Source organism: Coregonus lavaretus (genome assembly GCF_964263955.1).
Source record: "Coregonus lavaretus genome assembly, chromosome: 6".
NCBI classification, from domain to species: Eukaryota; Metazoa; Chordata; class Actinopteri; order Salmoniformes; family Salmonidae; genus Coregonus; species Coregonus lavaretus.
Window position 1 is genome coordinate 3,272,990 of NC_139993.1, and position 9,555 is coordinate 3,282,544.

Below are 9,555 nucleotides of genomic sequence, written 5' to 3' on the forward strand. Positions count from 1 at the left end.
TCTACCATTAAGGCCTAATTGGTGGAGTGCTGCAGAGATCGTTGTCCCTCTGGAAGGTTCTCCCACCTCCAAAGAGGAACTCTAGAAGTCTGTCAGAGTGACCATCGGGTTCTTGGTCACCTCCCTGACCAAGGCCTTTCTCCCCCGATTGCTCAGTTTGGCCGGGCGGCCAGCTCTAGGAAGAGTCTTGGTGGTTCCAAACTTCGTCCATTTAAGAATGATGGAGGCCACTGTGTTCTTGGGGACCTTCAATGCTGCATAAATGTTTTGGTACCCTTCCCCAGATCTGTGCCTCGACACAATCCTGTTTCGGAGCTCCACTTACAATTCCTTTGACCTCATGGCTTGGTTTTTGCTCTGCACTCTCACCTGTGGGACCTTATATAGACAGATATAGACTGGTGTGTGCTTTTCCAAATAATGTCCAATCAATTGAATGTACCACAGGTGGACTCCAACCAAGCTGTAGAAACATCTCAAGGATGATCAACGGAAACAGTATGCACCTGAGCTTAATTACGAGTCTCATAGAAAAGGGTCTGAATACTTATGTTTTTTATTTGTAATACATTAGCAAAAATATCTAAAAACCAGTTTTCGCTTTGTCATTGTGGGGTATTGTGTGTAGATTGATGAGGAAGAAAAATAATTTCATCCATTTTAGAATAAGGCTGTAACGTAACAAAATGGGGAAAAGGGTCCTTGTCTGAATACTTTCCAAATGCACTGTATATTCATACAGTTTCTTGATTGTGTCTAGCTTGCTAATAATCACCAAAATGACAGTCAGGAATTATGGAAAATTCCCCAAACTAAAATGTAACCCATTTTCAGTGCTGCCCTCCGGACCTCGTTGAAGACCGAATGCTGCCCATGGGGCAAAATAAGTTTCACACCACTGCTCTAGAGCCTACCCCGCTTTTCAACGTAGGATGACACATGAAAATAGAAGATGAATGGTCAGAATAATCAGATCAGATTGTGCAGGCATACTGTGGGACAAAAACTCCATCCCACCTAAACAGGCTGAAATTCCATTTTTGACTGCACTGCCCCTTTAACTTAGTAAAAAATAGTGAACTTCCCCTTTAATACAGTATGTCCCCTCTGCCCTCTTATCCCAGGTAAGATGCTCCATGCATGCCAGGTGTGTGGCAAAGCCTTCAGCCAGAGCTCCAACCTCATCACTAGCAGCTGTCAGCACAATGGCAACCAGCCCTACCACTGACCCCGCTGCCTCTTCTTCCAACGCAAACTGGACCTGAGACAGCATCAGGAGAACCAATGCACATAGATTTTCAGGCTTCCAGCTGATCTGAGATCAGTTTTAACAAGCAAGTGAACCACTGCACATAGATAGCAACTCAGAGACTCTCACATGGTTGCTAATTTTTTCATTCTTAGGCTGATCATCAAACTCCATTGATTGTCAGTGATTTACCTGTCAGTGGGTAGTTAAAGATATGGCCCTTTGAGATGAAATACGTTTTAGTGCTTGACTTATCTAAATGTATTGCTCTTGTGACACCCACGTAGCTTCTCTGGAACTGAGTCCTCCTCTTCAGTTCTCTGGAACATCAACATTTACCTGGAATGGATTGGGCAACATTTACCTGGAATGGACTCCCCACCCACCCTTCCTCTCTCTGTCAGCGCTACCCTATAAAAGCAGAGACATCTCTCCACTCTGCACTAGAACACCTGATTACTACAACCTTCAAGCGCGCCACTGCACCGAGGAAGAACACACAGACACAGGTAAATACATTATTTGAAATACATGCTTTAGGTTTTCTTTATTTTTTACATTGTAGAATAATAGGGAAGACATCAAAACGATGAAATAACACATATGGAATCATGTAGTAACTGTATTAGGTTCCGACACAATAAAATATATTGAACTCCAGATACAATTTGGCAGCTTGAACAGATGTGTGTCTCATGGCTGGAACAGTTACTCTGTAGCTCAGCTGGTAGAGCATGGCGCTTGTAATGCCAAGGTAGTGGGTTCGATCCCCGGGACCACCCATACACAAAGAAAAATGTATGCACGCATGACTGTAAGACGCTTTGGATAAAAGCGTCTGTTAAATGGCATATTATTATTATTATGAAATAGTGATCATTTGGCAGAGTTGAAAGATATTGGTCGATATTACTTAACAAGCAGAGCTTTGGTTCACACAACACAAATGATATATAACACATTGGACATGAAACAAAGATACAAATGTAACAGCACAACAAAGTATATAAACAATTTTTTTTTGCAGGTGCCTTTTCATTTTAAACACCGAATAGTGCTTTCTAACGGTCGTCACTAGTTACCACAGTCACAAAGTGATAAACCCTGCCAAATCGTTTAAAGACTTACAATTAGCATAAGGACCAAGACATCGCAAAATACATGCAATGCCACTTAGTGCAATGGTGAGAAATAATGATAAATTGCAGAGATAAACTTTGCTTATCGAGATCTGTGCTTTATGTGGACAGTTTGGATGAGGAATATTCTTTAATTGAATCAGTGGTATAAAGTACTTAAGTAAAAATACTTTAAAGTACTACTTAAGACATTTTTTGGGTTATCTGTACTTTACTATTCATTTATTTTGACAACTTTTACTTGACACCCAAAAGTACTAGCTACATTTTGAACGCTTAGCAGGACAGGAAAATTGTCAAACTCATACACTTGTCAAGAGAACATCCTGCTCCCTCTGATCTGGCGGACTCAATAAACACACATGCTTCGTTTGTAAATGTTTTCTGAGTGTTGGAGTGTGCCCCTGGCTATCTGTAAATTAAAATAACAAAATGGTGCCATTTGGTTTGCTTAATATGAGGAATTTGAATTGAATTTTACTTTTGATACATACGTATATTTGAGCAATTACATTTACTTTTGATACTTCAGGATATTTAAAACCAAATACTTTTACTCAAGTAGTATTTTACTGGATGACTTTGAACTGAGTCATTTTCTATTAAGGTTTCTTTACTTTTACTCAAGACAATTGGGTAATTTTTCCACCACTGAATTTAATCAACTTAACCCTTAATTATCCTCTTTCTCTCCCCCTCTCTTTTCTCTATCGTTGCAGCAATGGATTGTGCTTCACATACCAACAGCCAAAATGACTGCAATAAAGAAAAACCTGTTGCCAAATGTCCTACAAAACCAGGCCAAGACATATCATGCCAAGACAAATCAGGCCAATCCATATCAGGCCAAACCATATCAGGCCAAAACATATCAGGCGCTGTGAGCGGCAATATTTCCTTTGGCAGCCAGACCAATAAACCCAGTCATACCGGTATGTAACCCTATCCAGCGGGAGGGAATCTATATATGAATGAATAATAAATACATTCATATTTTATTGTTTTGTGGCCATTCAACATGGGAATATAACACACATTGATATTAGACATTTCAAAGCATAAAGTAATTACATTTCACAGCTCAGTTCCAGCACCAGCGTAAATATAGATACAAATAGAAAATTGTTTATTGTTGCTCATAGCAGTGTTCTCAGCAAACTTCTAATACTGACAACCACATTTATTTCAGCACTGTCCAATGACTCTCTCTCTCTCGTTCCCTTAGCTTAACAAAAAACTCCCAGAAAAACTGTCGCACCCAGCATCACCATAGCCAACATAACAGGTGGCAGAGTGGGTCTCTACTACAAGGCAGAGAAGATGGCTCTCTGTGACCTCATCAAGGGGAGTCAACTCAAGGGCGAATCCATCCTTATCCTGGAAGACACCTTTAAGAAGACCCCTCTTCCTCAGAACCTCGATTTCACTGGCTTCCAAGTAGAAAGTGACAATACACACAGATTAAACTACATACAAATTATTGATTACAAATAAACGGAATAAATCACAGATATGTGAAAAAGTGCTGAGTGTATGGTCGAAATCAGCAATATAATCACTGTAGGTTTTTGATCAAATAATAAATGTTACCAAACTGAGAAAATGTGTTCTGTAAGATGTTAGGAGTGTGTGTGGGATTACATTACATGATTGGGGTTGCCACCAGATATCCTACATACTCATACTAATTTTAACAAAGGTCAACAACACAAGATTGTAATCAAAGTTTTATTTCTAAGGTTGTAGTCATGTTATTTCAAGCATACAGGGTGATGGTGCAAGACACGTACAGGGAGCACAAATATATATAGCAGAGAAAAAAATCTGCACATTTCCTCATTACACTGGATTTAAAAACCATGTGATCTAGAATGTTAGATGCATGCAGTGTTTCCCAACTAAAGGTTTGATGATTAGTTGAATCAAGTGTTAGTGCTAGGGTAAAAACTGAAATGTGCACCCGTTTGGGTCCCTAGGACCAGGATTGAGAAACAGTAGATTAATGCATCATAATGAATGAACAATACACCAGACAACTACTTTCAAGCACATGGCTCTGTCCACCAAACCTACAATTCTGGAAAGAAACCATACAAACTAATCTACCCTTTTGGGTCACAGCATTCCACTCTCCCCATCTCTCTGCCTTCTTGGAGATCATCAGTCAATTTTAATCACCTTAAATATCGCCAAGAAAACAATATTACTCAACTAGAAAAACAGAAACCAACTGTGTTTGTCTGTCATGTTGTATAATGATTTGAAGACAAGCGCAGGAATACATATTAGGGGTTTTATTTACTCCTCCCAACACAAACACGTCTATATATACAAAAGGGATGTAACCCAAACAAAGAGCGAGGTGTAACCTCAACACAATACACGGGACGAGACCCGTAAACAACAAGACCACAATACATGGTACTCACGAGACCAACGGACATGGGACAATAATCGACAAGGACAATGAGGAACAGAGGGCACATATATACACATACTAATCAGGGGGATTGGGAACCAGGTGTGCGTAATGAGACAAGACAGTCCGGGGTTGGTGGTAACGATCCATGTCAGTGACGCCTAGAAAGCCAGTGACGAAGACCTCCGGAACTGGTGAACGGAATGAGCAGCAGTACCGGGGGGATCCGTGACATTGTCAACAGATTAACCTTCTCACAGACCACATCACAATGGAAAAAATTACAGCATCCACCAAAGACTAATTCAATCCTTCAATGAAAACTGGACCCCACTCCTCAACTCCACCGCTGAGCTGATCCCACCCTAGTGTTTACTCTACCACCCAAGTTGCTATTACTATTTATTTGTATACATTATATAGAGCAGCAGTTGAAAGGTGCAACGTTTGATAGTTGATAGATGTTGTACAGTCAGGTCCATAATTATTGGTACTCTTGAAAAAGGTTAGCAAAGAATACTGAGCTATATTGAATGCAATTTTGGGGTGGAAATTGTATTATTTTAAACTAATACAATTGTTCAGTTAAAGAGGTTTTGTTTAACAAGTAAGAAAAAAAAAAATATATGTATATATTATGGTAAAAATTATTGCCACCCTTGTTTTGAATACTCCAGCACACTCCCCTTGCAAGGTTAATGACACTGAGCCAATAAATAGAGAGAAAACACGTTGGGAGGGATTTTGCAAATGCAAATTAATTACTTTAAAAATCATACAATGTGATTTTCTGGATTTTTGTTTTAGATTCCGTCTCTCACAGTTGAAGTGTACCTATGATAAAAATTACAGACCACTACATGCTTTGTAAGTAGGAAAACCTGCAAAATCGGCAATGTATCTCCCCACTGTATATATATATATATACAGTGGGGAGAACAAGTATTTCATACACTGCCGATTTTACAGGTTTTCCTACTTACAAAGCATGTAGAGGTCTGTCATTTTTATCATAGGTACACTTCAACTGTGAGAGACGGAATCTAAAACAAAAATCCAGAAAATCACATTGTATGATTTGTAAGTAATTAATCTGCATTTTATTGCATGACATAAGTATTTGATCACCTACCAACCAGTAAGAATTCCGGCTCTCACAGACCTGTTAGTTTTTCTTTAAGAAGCCCTCCTGTTCTCCACTCATTACCTGTATTAACTGCACCTGTTTGAACTTGTTACCTGTATAAAAGACACCTGTCCACACACTCAATCAAACAGACTCCAACCTCTCCACAATGGCCAAGACCAGAGAGCTGTGTAAGGACATCAGGGATAAAATTGTAGACCTGCACAAGGTTGGGATGGGCTACAGGTCAATAGGCAAGCAGCTTGGTGAGAAGGCAACAACTGTTGGCGCAATTATTAGAAAATGGAAGAAGTTCAAGATGACGGTCAATCACCCTCGGTCTGGGGCTCCATGCAAGATCTCACCTCGTGGGGCATCAATGATCATGAGGAAGGTGAGGGATCAGCCCAGAACTACACGGCAGGACCTGGTCAATGACCTGAAGAGAGCTGGGACCACAGTCTCAAAGAAAACCATTAGTAACACACTACGCCGTCATGGATTAAAATCCTGCAGCGCACGCAAGGTCCCCCTGCTCAAGCCAACGCATGTCCAGGCCCGTCTGAAGTTTGCCAATGGCCATCTGGATGATCCAGAGGAGGAATGGGAGAAGGTCTTGTGGTCTGATGAGACAAAAATTGAGCTTTTTGGTCTAAACTCCACACGCCGTGTTTGGAGGAAGAAGAAGGATGAGTACAACCCCTAGAACACCATCCCAACCGTGAAGCATGGAGGTGGAAACATCATTCTTTGGGGATGCTTTTATGCAAAGGGGACAGGACAACTGCACCGTATTGAGGGGAGGATGGATGGGGCCATGTATTGCGAGATCTTGGCCAACAACCTCCTTCCCTCAGTAAGAGCATTGAAGATGGGTCGTGGCTGGGTCTTCCAGCATGACAACGACCCGAAACACACAGCCAGGGCAACTAAGGAGTGGCTCCGTAAGAAGCATCTCAAGGTCCTGGAGTGGCCAAGCCAGTCTCCAGACCTGAACCCAATAGAACATCTTTGGAGGGAGCTGAAAGTCCGTATTGCCCAGCGACAGCCCCGAAACCTGAAGGATCTGTAGAAGGTCTGTATGGAGGAGTGGGCCAAAATCCCTGCTGCAGTGTGTGCAATCCTGGTCAAGACCTACAGGAAACGTATGATCTCTGTAATTGCAAACAAAGGTTTCTGTACCAAATATTAAGTTCTGCTTTTCTGATGTATCAAATACTTATGTCATGCAATAAAATGAAAATGAATTACTTAAAAATCATACAATGTGATTTTCTGGATTTTTGTTTTAGATTCCGTCTCTCACAGTTGAAGTGTACCAGTTGAAGATTACAGACCTCTACATGCTTTGTAAGTAGGAAAACCTGCAAAATCGGCAGTGTATCGAATACTTGTTCTCCCCACTGTATTTGGGACAAGTCTCTGAATGTCCTTGTGTGGCCCAGCCAGAGCCTGAATTTGAACCCGATCAAACATTTCTGTAGAGACCTGAAAATAGCTGTGCAGCGACGCTCCCCATCAAACCTGACAGAGCTTGAGAGGATCTGCAGAGAAGAAAGGGAGAAACTCCCCAAATACAGGTGTGCCAAGCTTGTAGCGTCATACCCAAGAATACGAGGCTGTAATTGCTGCCAAAGGTGTTTCAACAAAGTACTGAGTAAAGGGTCTGAATATTTATGTAAATCTGATATTTCCGTTTATTAGTTGTAATACATTTGCAACAATTACATCAAAAAATTGCTTTGTCATTATGGGATATTGTGTGTAGATTGATGAGGGAAAAAACTATTTAATCCATTTTAGAATAAGGCTGTAATGTAACAAAATGTGGAAAAAGTCAAGGGGTCTGAATACTTTCCGAATGCACTGTAAATGCAGTGTTTTCCAACACACATGAGTGATGATGAGTTGAATCAAGTGTGTTAGTGCTAGGACAAAAACAAAAATGTGCACCCCTTTGGGTCCCTTGGACCAGGACTGAGAAACTCTGTCCACCCACCCTACAATTCTGGAAAGAAACCATACACAAACTAATCCACCCTTTTGGGTCACAGCATTCCACTCTCCCCATCCTTCTGCCTTCTCGGAGATCATCAGTCCATTTTAATCGCCTTAAATATTGCCAAGAAAACAATATTACTCAACTACAAAAACAGAAACGAACAGTCTATTTTGTCAACGAGTTAACCTTCTCACAGACCACATCACAATGAAAAAATTACAGCATCCACCAAAGACAAAACTGGACTCCACACCTCAACTTCTTGCAGCTACCACTGATCCCACCCTAGTGTTTCCTCTACCACCCAAGTTGCTATTACTATTTATTTGTATACATTATATGGAGCAGCAGTTGAAAGGTACAAAGGTTGATAGTAACCAGCCACAATAGGGACGCCCCTCAGGGGAAACAACATCTTTGATACAGCAATGCCCTCAGGTAAAAGGAGACCAATCTGCCCCAAACATTATGGTAAACATATGGGGGAAGGACATTCCTATGTTGGTAGATACAGGTGCTAACACATATGGGATTTCCTGTTCCCTGGTAATACATTTTGAAACAAAACCCATGTCCTATTCCATAGGACCTATTAATGTTGAAAATTATTTCTGTATTCACCCACCTAACTGTGTAACTTGTTAGGTAGAAACTTGTTAACTAAACTTATTGCTACAATGTATTGTACCCCAGGTGGAGTTTTAGTTGATATCCCAAACGATTGGATATTAAACCAATCAGTAAGCAGGCAAATTGAACCACTCCCCCAGGAGGAGTGGGGGTCTGACACTGTTTCCCAGTCTATCCTGTTTCAGGAGCCAGACTCATCATGGACAGAACACTCCAATAACAGTAGACTTATATGCAGTGCTAGCCCAGTTATAATAAATGTTGATCCCTAAAAGAAACTCTAGTGTTGACAGCTACATTTAAAAAAGCCCCTGTCTGGGTTGGCGCCCCCCCCTTGGTTTGTGCTGTGGTGGAGACCTCTGTGGGCTATACTCGGCCTTGTCTCAGGATTGTAAGTTGGTGGTTGGGGATATCCCTCTAGTGGTGCGGGGGCTGTGCTTTGGCGGAGTGGGTGGGGTTATATCCTTCCTGTTTGGCCCTGTCCGGGGGTTTCTTCGGATGGGGCCACAGTGTCTCCGGACCGCTCCTGTCTCAGCCTCCAGTATTTATGCTGCAGTAGTTTATGTGTCGGGGGGCTGGGGTTAGTTGGTTATACCTGGAGTACTTCTCCTGTCTTATCCAGTGTCCTGTGTGAATTTAAGTATGCTCTCTCTAATTCTCTCGTTCTCTCTTTCTCTCTGAGAACCTGAGCCCTAGGACCATACGTCAGGACTACCGGGCATGATGACACCTTGCTGTCCCCAGTCCGCCTGGCCTTGCTGCTATTCCAGTTTCAACTGTTCTGCCTGCGGCTACGAAACCCCTACCTGTCCCAGACCTGCTGTTTTCAACTCTTAATGATCGGCTATGAAAAGCCAACTGAGAGACCTGAGCCCTAAGACCATACGTCGGGACTACCGGCCGTGGTGACTCCTTGCTGTCCCCAGTCCGCCTGGCCTTGCTGCTATTCCAGTTTAAACTGTTCTGCCTGCGGTTATGGAACCCCTACCT

The 9,555-nt window shown here is 41.8% G+C and overlaps 1 long non-coding RNA gene across 1 annotated transcript; it reads left to right on the forward strand.

The window, feature by feature from the left end:
• Window positions 1-1,691: 1,691 nt before the first annotated feature.
• On the forward strand, window positions 1,692-4,117 carry LOC311130750. Its single transcript, XR_014613392.1, has 3 exons — window positions 1,692-1,758; window positions 3,108-3,320; window positions 3,614-4,117. It is a non-coding gene; the product is annotated as an uncharacterized lncRNA (long non-coding RNA).
• Window positions 4,118-9,555: the final 5,438 nt, after the last annotated feature.